The sequence below is a fragment of the Manihot esculenta genome, chromosome 11, assembly GCF_001659605.2.
Source record: "Manihot esculenta cultivar AM560-2 chromosome 11, M.esculenta_v8, whole genome shotgun sequence".
NCBI lineage: Eukaryota > Viridiplantae > Streptophyta > Magnoliopsida > Malpighiales > Euphorbiaceae > Manihot > Manihot esculenta.
This window is the reverse complement of record NC_035171.2, coordinates 24647200-24657937: the sequence shown is the minus strand read 5'-3', so window position 1 is coordinate 24657937 and position 10738 is coordinate 24647200.

The window sequence follows — 10738 nt, the reverse complement described above, 5'->3', positions numbered from 1 at the left end:
ATAGAAACAGGAACCCCATGCAGTCTGACTATCTCATCAACGTACACCTGCGCCAACTTGTCCACAGAATAGCCACTCCTGACAGGGATGAAGTGAGCAGATTTGGTGAGTCTGTCCACAATCACCCATATGGAGTCCAATCTGTTGGACGTCGCCGGTAACCCCACTACGAAGTCCATAGCTATATTCTCCCATTTCCACTCTGGAATGGGTAGCGGGTTAAGCATTCCAGCCGGCTTCTGATGTTCCAGCTTCACCCTCTGACATATCTCGCAGGCTGACACAAACTGTGCCACTTCTCTCTTCATAGCTGGCCACCAATAAACCTTCTTCAGATCTTGATACATCTTGGTGGCTCCGGGGTGAATGCTGTATCTTGCATTATGAGCCTCTCTCATAATGTCTCCTTTTAGCCCAATGTCATCTGGTACACATAATCGACTCCCATAGCGGAGGATCCCCCTATTGTCAAATCTGAACTCACTGTCCTTGCCTGACTGAACAGTCCTGGCAATCTTCACTAACTCTGGGTCCTCATGCTGTTTCTGAGCCACCTGCTCCAGAAACACGGGTGTCACTTTCATCTGAGCAACTAAGGCACCTGTACTAGACAACTCCAATTGTAGACCTTCCTCAATGAGCTTGTAAAACTCCTTCACCACCGGTCTCCTCTCTGCCGTGACGTGGGATAGACTGCCTAGTGACTTCCGGCTTAGGGCGTCTGCCACGACATTCGCCTTACCCGGATGATACTGAATCTTGCAATCATAGTCACTCAGCAACTCTACCCATCTCCTCTGTCTCAAATTCAAATCTCTTTGACTCAGGATGTACTGCAGGCTTTTATGATCTGTGAAGATCTCACATTTTACCCCATAGAGGTAGTGCCTCCACATCTTGAGTGCAAAGATTACTGCTGCCATCTCAAGGTCATGTGTGGGGTAATTCAACTCATGCCTCTTTAGCTGCCTAGAAGCATAAGCAATCACCCTCTCATTCTGCATAAGCACACAACCCAGTCCCACACGGGACGCATCACAAAAGACTGTAAAGTCCTCACCACTAGATGGCAGAGCTAAAACTGGTGCTGAAGTCAATCTCTTCTTGAGCTCTTCAAAACTCTCCTCGCACTGGTCGGTCCACAGAAATTTCTGATTCTTCCTGGTTAGTCTGGTCAGAGGAGCTGCAATTTTTGAGAAGTCCTGAACGAACCTCCTGTAGTAACCTGCCAAACCCAAGAAACTCCTGATCTCTGTCACTGAAGTGGGTCTAGGCCAGTTAGCCACAGTTTCTGTCTTCTTGGGGTCTACCTCAATCCCATTCTCTGACACTACATGCCCCAAGAATGAAATAATCCTCAGCCAGAACTCACATTTGGAGAACTTGGCATACAAGCCATGTTCCCTCAAGGTCTTTAAAACCAACCGCAGATGATGGGCATGCTCCTCTGCATTCCTGGAATACACTAAGATATCATCTATGAAGACAATAACAAAGTGATCCAGGTACTGGCTAAACACTCTGTTCATGAGATCCATGAATGCTGCAGGGGCGTTAGTTAACCCGAACGGCATCACAAGGAACTCAAAATGCCCATATCTGGTCCTGAAAGCTGTCTTTGGTACGTCCTCTTCCCTGATCCTCAACTGATGGTACCCCGATCTCAGATCTATTTTGGAGAAACAACCCGCTCCTGCTAGCTGGTCAAATAGATCATCGATCCTTGGCAATGGGTACTTATTCTTGGTAGTGACTTTGTTCAACTGCCTGTAGTCGATACAAAGCCTAAGGGATCCATCCTTCTTCCTCACAAACAGAACTGGAGCACCCCAGGGTGAGGTACTCGGTCGGATGAAGCCCTTGTCTACCAGCTCCTGCAACTGCTCCTTCAACTCTTTCAATTCAGCTGGTGCCATCCTGTAGGGAGGGATAGAGATCGGTCTGGTACCAGGCATTAACTCAATCTCGAACTCTATCTCCCTAGCAGGTGGTAACCCTGGCAGCTAGTCCGGGAACACATTTAAGAACTCTCTAACCACTGGCACCGAGGCGGGCTCTCTAACCTGACCATTTAGCTCTCTCACATGAGCCAAATACCCCTGACATCCCCTCCTAAGCAACCTACGAGCCTGAAGAGCTGAGATCATACCTCTAGGTGTGCCCCTCCTGTCTCCTCTGAAGACAACCTCTGATCCATCCTGACCTCTGAACCTGACTACCTTGTTCCTGCAGTCCAAGGTAGCACCATGGGTAGATAACCAGTCCATCCCTAGAATGACGTCAAAGTCTGTCAAATCTAGGACCACAAGGTCGGCGGACATGCATCTCCCCTCAACAAAAACTGGACTACACTGACAGACTGACTCTGCCACTGACGGATCACATTTGGGTCCACTGACCCAGAGAGGACACTCTAACTCAGAGATCATCAACCCCAACCTCTGGACGGCTCTCGGAGCAACAAATGAATGAGATGCACCAGGGTCCATCAAGGCATATACATCTGAACAACCAATAATTAAGTTACCTGCCACCACGGTGTTAGATGCATCTGCCTCTTGCTGTGTCATTGTGAAGATCCATGCCGGAGCTGATGGACCTTCACCTCTGAAACCCGCTGAAGAAGAGGCTGCCCCTCTTCCTCTGCCTCTGCCACTGGCCTGAGTCATGGCTGGAGCTGCTGGCTGCGCTACACTGCCTGAAGCTGTCTGCTGGGACTGAGCCATCGGGGCCGCTCTTGGACAATCTCTAGCTATATGCCCCTCCTGACCACATCTGAAACAGACATTCGCCCCAAACCGACATACTCCCTTGTGTGGTCTACCACACCTCGCACAAACTGCATTATCCGTACCAGAGCTTGAGCCACTCCCAAATCCCAGACTAGACTTGACCTTGTTCCAGAACTTATTCTTCTTACCCTTGGGTTTACCCCATCTCTTACTGCCTGAAGCTGCTGCACTCAAGGTAGAGGGATCTAACCTTCCCCCTCCCGGAGTTTTAGAACCAGAAGCTTGTGCCACTGTCTGCTTAACTGTCCCCTGAACGATGGCACTAGCCTCCATTCTCCTAGCCATGTCTACTATGGCGTGAAAACTCTCTCTATCTGCTGACTGTACCAAGGAGGAATACCTGGGATGGAGCTTCATGATATACCTCCTCGACTTCTTCTGGTCTGTGCTAAGGTCTTGCCCTGCAAATGGCAGCAACTCCATAAACCTGTCGGTATATTCGTCTACACTCATGTCATCAGTCTGCCTCAACTGCTCGAATTCTATCATCTTCAATTCCCTTGAACTATCAGGAAAAGCCCACCCTGCAAACTCGTTTGCAAACTCTTCCCAAGTCATGCTGTCCACTCTCGGGTTCACATAGTTCTTGAACCACTCCCGTGCCTTCTTACACTTAAGCGTGAACCCGGCCATCTGAATGGCTCTACTGTCATCCGCCCCTATCTCATCTGTAATTGCCTTGACCCGCTCCAAGTACACGAACGGATCATCACCGGTTTCAAACTGGGGAGCACCCAGCTTCATATAGTCGGTCATCTTGACCTTGCTCCCACTGGCTGAGCTAGGTCTAGGAGGTTGAGCAACTGGGGCTGCTGGTTCTGCAGGTGGTGGAGGTGGTGCAACATTTTCCGAGGTAGGGTTTGCCGGATTTGGATAGTAGGGTGGAGGTGGATACATTGGATACTGAGAGTATGGTGGGTAGTATGGTGGGTATGGCATCTGTGTGGGATAAGGGGTGAAACTAGGGTAATCCGATGTACCTCCCATCGAATACCCGGGATGTTGTGAGAAATGTGGGTAGTGAGGTGGCTGTAAAAATCCCGAGGCCTGAGTGCCTCCTTGGGACTCTCCCATCCCTTCTTCTGACATACTGACTCCCAAACTGCCATCCCTCCTCTGTTCTACGTCCATATCATCCCCCATATCCTCTGACGCTCCTCCCTGAACTGTTCCTCTGACTGACCTGCTTCTACCCAGATCCAAAGACCTTCTAGGGTCTCTTGCTACTCTGTCCCTGTTGGACCTGCTAGACATTGCCCTAGGCAATGCTGGAGGACGGGCGCTCATGCCCTCATCCTCAGGTGGTACTCCAGTCAATCTTGCTGATCGACGAGTTCCTCTCATCCTGTTTTCTGAAAACAGTGCACATCACAAGCAACATTAGCATCATATGGTTCATGTGGGCACACATGAACCCTCATCACATACATCACATATCATAGCATATCATTAATGCACAAGCATAAAATCATGGCATTTCACATCATCATGCAAGACAGGACTCCACATCCTATCCTAGTGGACATGATCTTTTCCTATCGTGCTTGACCTTCTATAACCTCTATGAGCCCGACACTCTAGGTCCGACCATATGAACCTAGGTCTCTGATACCATTCTGTAACGACCCGAAAATTGGACCGCTACCGGCGCTAGGATCCGGGTCGACTTAAGGCCGCCGGGACCCGTAGCAAGCCTAACATAAAACCTGTAAACCTGTATAATCCCATACATGATCAACAACATGCATAAAAAATTAAAACTTTTCTTTCCATTGAACATCGACCAAACTCAACCTGTGCATAACATTAACATAACTTTGATCCCTCTGTGGGATCTCATCTGTGCCCTCAATGGGTAACATACATCTGTTGAGTTGGTTTACATAAACAACAACAAAATCTCTAAGATCATGTATAAAAGGGATACAACAATCTATGGTCAAGCACATACTAACATCCATAAAACTCATTACATAACAATACTGTACTTTTACATTACAATTTGATCATGTCCATTTCTATCTATTACATAAGCATAACCCCTTCACTCTATCCGAACTCCCGCACTATATCCTGTACCTGTAAGCCTGGGGGAAAAGGGAGAGGGGTGAGCTAAAAGCCCAGTGAGTAGAGCTAGTAAAAACACATTAACACTATGCTCACATGGAATGCATCATAACACAGACAATTCACATAAGGGTTGGGTGAACTTGTCACCAAATAGTCCAAGTTAACTCTGTGCCAGGCCGTAGCATGGGGTCCTGGTCTTCCTGTCATACATACATTACTTACCATTTTCCAGGGCCTCCTCTGGGCTCCTGGTCTTCGAGTCCCATAACCGTGCCTTACTCTGTGCCAGGCCTGTAGACTGGGGCCTGGACTTGCTTACTCTGTGCCAGGCCGTAGCATGGGGTCCTGGTCTTCCTGTCTTGGACTAATTGGGTCATCCAACATTCACCCACAACAACAACAATTTATGCAATGCGGCATATTCGTGAAAACTAATGCAATCATCCTATTGCATAATCATGATGCATGAAACATGATAAAACATTTAATTTAAAAGATTAAGTTTAGTTCCACTCACCTCTGGCTGACTCTGACAATACCGAAGCAGCTGAACTCACTGCTGGGGTCCTCGGTTCCTCGGGTCCGAACCTACACAGGTGGACTCAAATGAGGGACCATACATATATAAACATGACTCTAATATATCCCCCAAAAACCCCCTAAAACATCATGAAAACATCACAGAAAATATGCATGAAATGGCTGAACAGGGCACTTTCGGCGGCACTTTCGGCGGCCGAAAGTCCTGGACAGAGACGAAACTCAGCTAGGTTCGGCGGCACCTTCGGCGGCCGAAAGTGCCAGACAGAGACGAAAGTCTCTTTTCGGGGGCAACTTCGGCAGCCGAAAGGCCTGCCTCCCCAGCCATGTTCGGCGGCCGAAAGTACCTTCGGCTGCTGAACCTGGTTTCTGCCAAAGGGCAGAAACTTGGCTCCCTTTGCCCATTTCGCCTCCAAACCTACCCATCATGCATATTTTTCAACCCAAAGCATGCATACAAGTTCCTAGGGGCCTCAAACATGCATATACCCCATCTACAACACTTCAAACATACTCAAACAACACACATTGTTCAAAACATCAATATATACCCATAACTCAACATATACCCTAGCATGCATTTCTACCCTTAGATCTTGCATAAAACTCATTTAGAACACATAAGGAGCTTAAGGTCGGCTCTTACCTCTTGAAGATCGAAAGGGAGACGACCTAAACTTGGAGATCCACGAAAATGAGCTCCTGAGTTCCCAAAGCTCCAAAACTTGTTTCAAAAGCTTAAATCTTCCAAACCAAGTGGAAACAAGTGAAAATCTCGAAAGATTTAGAGGAAGAACATCAGAAATGGGTGAGAGACGGCGGAGAGCTCACCTTGGCCGAAAATGGGGAAAAGCTCGCCCGTTTTCGGCTAAGGGACCCTTTTATAGTGGCTGGCCAGACCACGTTCGGGGGCCGAATGTGCCTCCGCATCCATGCAAATGTTCGGCGGCCGAACTTCACTTTCGGCGGCCGAACCTGAACTTCCCTCACTCATGCTTTCGGGGGCCTAACGTGCCTCCAAAACGCATGCATGTTCGGCGGCCGAACTTGACTTTCGGCGGCCGAACCTGGGTTTTCCTCCAAGGACTTTTCATGTAAAAACTCATTTAATTTCATACTTAAAATCATAAAACACCTTAAAACATTTTTATAAAACATGATTCTACCCTTCTAGAGGTCTCCGACATCCGAGATTCCACCGGACGGTAGGAATTCCGATACCGGAGTCTAGCCGGGTATTACAGCTTTAGTCAATGCAACCTTAAATATGGAGAAGGTGAAAGAAGAGGCTAAGAGAAGTAGATAGAGAGGTCAGCAGGAAAGGACCCTATAATACCCGGCTAGACTCCGGTATCAGAATTCCTACCGTCCGGTGGAATCTCGGGTGTCGGAGACCTTTAGAAGGGTAGAACCATGTTTTTATAAAATGTTTTAAAGTATTTTATGTTTTTAAGTTAGAAGGAAAATGAGTTTTTGCATGAAAATAATCTTGGAGGAAGACCCAGGTTCGACCGCCGAACCTCAAGTTCGGCCGCCGAACATGCATGCACTTCGGGAGTGCTTTAGGCCCCTGAAAGCATAAGTGAGGGAAGTCCAGGTTCGGCCGCCGAACATAGCATGCATGCGGAGGCACGTTCGGCTCCCGAATGTGGCCTGGCCAGCCACCTATAAAGGGGTCCCTTAGCCGAAAACGGGCGAGTTTTTCTCCCCATTTTCGGCCAAGGTGAGCTCTCCGCCGTCCCTCACCGATCTTGAGTTTCTTCCTTCAAATCTTTCACAATTTTCACTAGTTTTCACTTTGTTTTGAAGATTTCCAAGTATAAAGCAAGTTTTGGAGTTTTGCGGCTCAAGAAACTCAATCTCTCCCATCTCCGAGCTAGGGTCGTTTTCCTCTCGATCTTCAAGAGGTAAGGGCCGATCTTGAGCTCACTATATGTTTTAAACAAGTTTTAAGTTGATCTATGGGGTAGAAATGCATGTTTAGGTTATTGTTAGGTTTATGGGTTTATGTATGTTTATGAATAATGTGAGTTGTTTGATGTGTTGTAGTTGGGGTTTTTAATGGTTTGAAGCCCCTAGGAGCTTGTATGCTTGTTTGTGTATGATTGGGAGTGTTGTAGAATAGGTTTATGCATGTTTGAAAGGTTTGGGAGGCGTTTGTGCATGTTGGAGCTGAGTTTCTGCCACTTTGGAGAAACTCAGGTTCGGCCGCCGAAGGAACTTTCGGCCACCGAAGGAACTTTCGGCCGCCGAAGGAACTTTCGGCCGCCGAACCCGCTTGTGGAGGCAGCCTTCGGCTGCCGAAACTTGCCCCTGAAAGAGGACTTTCGTCTCTGGAGGGCAGTTTCGGCCGCCGAAAGTGCCGCCGAACATGCATGAGTTTCGTCTCTGTATGGGAGTTTCGGCCGCTGAAGGTGCCGCCGAACCTGCCTGACTTTCGGCTCTGGAGGGACTTTCGACCGCCGAACCTGCCGCCGAAAGTGCCCTGTTCAGCCTTCCTTTGCATGTTTTGCATGATTGTTTTAAGGTGTTTCAGGGAGTTTTTGGGGGATGTTTTTAGAGTTATGTTCTAGTATGTTTGGTCCCTCATTTGAGTCCACCTGTGTAGGTTCGGACCCGAGGAACCGAGGACCCCAGCAGTGAGTCAGCTGCTTCAGTCTTTGTCAGAGCTAGCTGAGGTGAGTAGAATAAACTCTTATCTTTTAAATGAAAAATGAAAATTTTAGCATGGATCATGCATCACGAATGCCATGTGATATTTTAGGTTGTTTGCATTAGAATTCATGAATATGTTGCATTGCATATCTTGATGTTGATGTGGATGGATGTTGGATGACCCATTGGTCCTCAGTATGATGAGATATGATATGATATGTAAGACCAGGTGTGGCCTGCACTATGCCCCTGGCACCATGTAAGTGAAAGTCCGGGTGTGGCCTGCACTACGCCCCGGCACAGTTGGACATGTATGCTATGATATATGTAAGAGAAAGACCAGGTGTGGCCTGCACTACGCCCCTGGCACAGTTGGACTATGTAGGGGACCCTTGGTGACAAGTCCATCCTTGATGTGAATTGTCTGTGATATGTTGCATTTCATGAAAGCATGAGAAATATAAATGTTTTATTATTCTGCTCACTGGGCTCTTGTAGCTCACCCCTTTCCCCTTATCCCCTAGGTTTGCAGGTACAGGGTAGACCAGGAGGTTAGTAGGATTAAAGTTTATTTTTATGTAATAGTTAGAAGTTGTGGACATGATGAAATTTTAATGTAATTTTTTATGTAGTCATGATATGTAATAATGATATTGAGGATTAGAGGTTGTGCTTGACCCTATGTATATGGTTATTCCTTTTGATACATGATCTATAGAATGTTTTTATGATGTTTATGTTCAACCAAGCCTAATGTATGCATGTTGGGTTACCCCATTGGAGCATTTGATGAGAGCTCCAGTGTGTGGGTTATGTTATGTTATGAGTATATATAGAGGTTGAGCTTGGTTTATGGAAAGAAAAAGTTTACAGGTTTTTAAGTATGTATGATCATGTATGGGATTTGACAGGTTCACAGGTTATATGTCAGGCTTGCTACGGGTCCCGGCGGCCTTAAGCCGATCTGGATCCTAGCGCCGGTAGCGGTCCGGTTTTCGGGTCGTTACAGAGTGGTATCAGAGCCCTAGGTTCATATGGTCGGACCTAGAGTGTCGGGCTCATAGATGTTATAGAAGGTCAAGCACAATAGGAAAGATCATGTCCACTAGGATAGGATGTGGAGTCCTGTCTTGTATGATGATGTGAAATGCCATGATAATATGCATGTACATTAATATTATGATTGTTATGTGATGTATGTGATGCGGGTTCATGTGTTGACACATGAACCATTTGATGCTAATGTTTATGTGATTTGTGCTGTTTTTCAGAAAACAGGATGAGAGGAACTCATCGATCTGCATGATTGACTGGAGTGCCACCTGAGGATGAGGGTATGAGTGCTCGTCCTCCTGCATTGCCTAGGGCAATGTCTAGTAGGGCTAGCAGAGAAAGAGCAGTAAGAGACCCTAGAAGGTCTCTGGATCTGGGTAGAAGCAGATCAGTGAGAGGAACAGTTCATGGAGGAATGTCAGAGGACATGGGGGATGATATGGATGTAGAGCAGAGGAGGGATGGCAGTCTGGGAGTTAGCATGTCAGAAGAGGGAATGGGAGAGTCCCAAGGAGGCACTCAGGCCTCGGGATTTGTTCAGCCACCCCACTACCCACACTTCTCACAGGATCCTGGGTATTCAATGGGAGGTACATCGGATTACCCTAGCTTTACCCCTTATCCCACACACATGCCATACCCGCCCTACTACCCACCATACCCACAGTACCCAGTGTATCCACCCCTACCCTACTATCCAAATCCAGCTAACCCTACCTCAGAAAATGTTGCACCTCCTCCACCATCAGCAGAACCCACAGTTCCAGCAACCCATATACCTAAGCCTAGCTCATCTGGTGGGAGCAAGGTCAAGATGACCGATTACATGAAGCTGGGTGCTCCCCAGTTTGAAACCGGTGATGACCCGTTTGTGTACCTTGAGAGGGTCAAAATAATTACAGATGAGATAGGAGCTGATGACAGTAGAGCCATTCAGATGGCTGGGTTCACATTAAAATGCAAAATGGCCCGAGAGTGGTTTAAGAATTATGTGAACCCGAGGGTGGAAAGCCTATCATGGGAGGAGTTCACTAATGAGTTTGCAGGATGGGCTTTTCCTGACAGTTCAAGAGAATTGAAGATGATTGAGTTTGAACAGTTAAGGCAGACAGAGGAAATGAGTGTAGAGGAGTACACCGACAAGTTCTTGGAGCTGTTACCGTTTGCAGGGCAAACTCTTGACACAGATCATAAGAAATCAAAGAGGTATATCATGAAACTTCACTCCAGGTATTCCTCCTTGATTCAGTGCGCAGATAGGGAGAGCTTCCATGCCATAGTAGATATGGCTAGGAGGATGGAGGCTAGTGCTATCATCGAGGGGAAAGTCAAGCAGTCAGTGGCACAGCCTTCTGGTTCTAAGACCCCAGGCTCTTCCTCTCTGAATGCAGCAGCTTCAGGTAGTAAAAAGTGGGACAGAGGCTCTAGGAAGTCTAAGAAGAACAAGTTCTGGAACAAAGTCAAGTCCAGTCTGGGATTTGGAGGTGGCTCAAGCTCTGGTGCGGATAATGCAGTTTGTGCAAGGTGTGGTAAGCCACACAAGGGAGTATGTCGGTTTGGGACGACAGCCTGTTACAGATGTGGTCAGGAGGGGCATATGTCTCGAGAATGTCCAAGAGCAGTCCCGA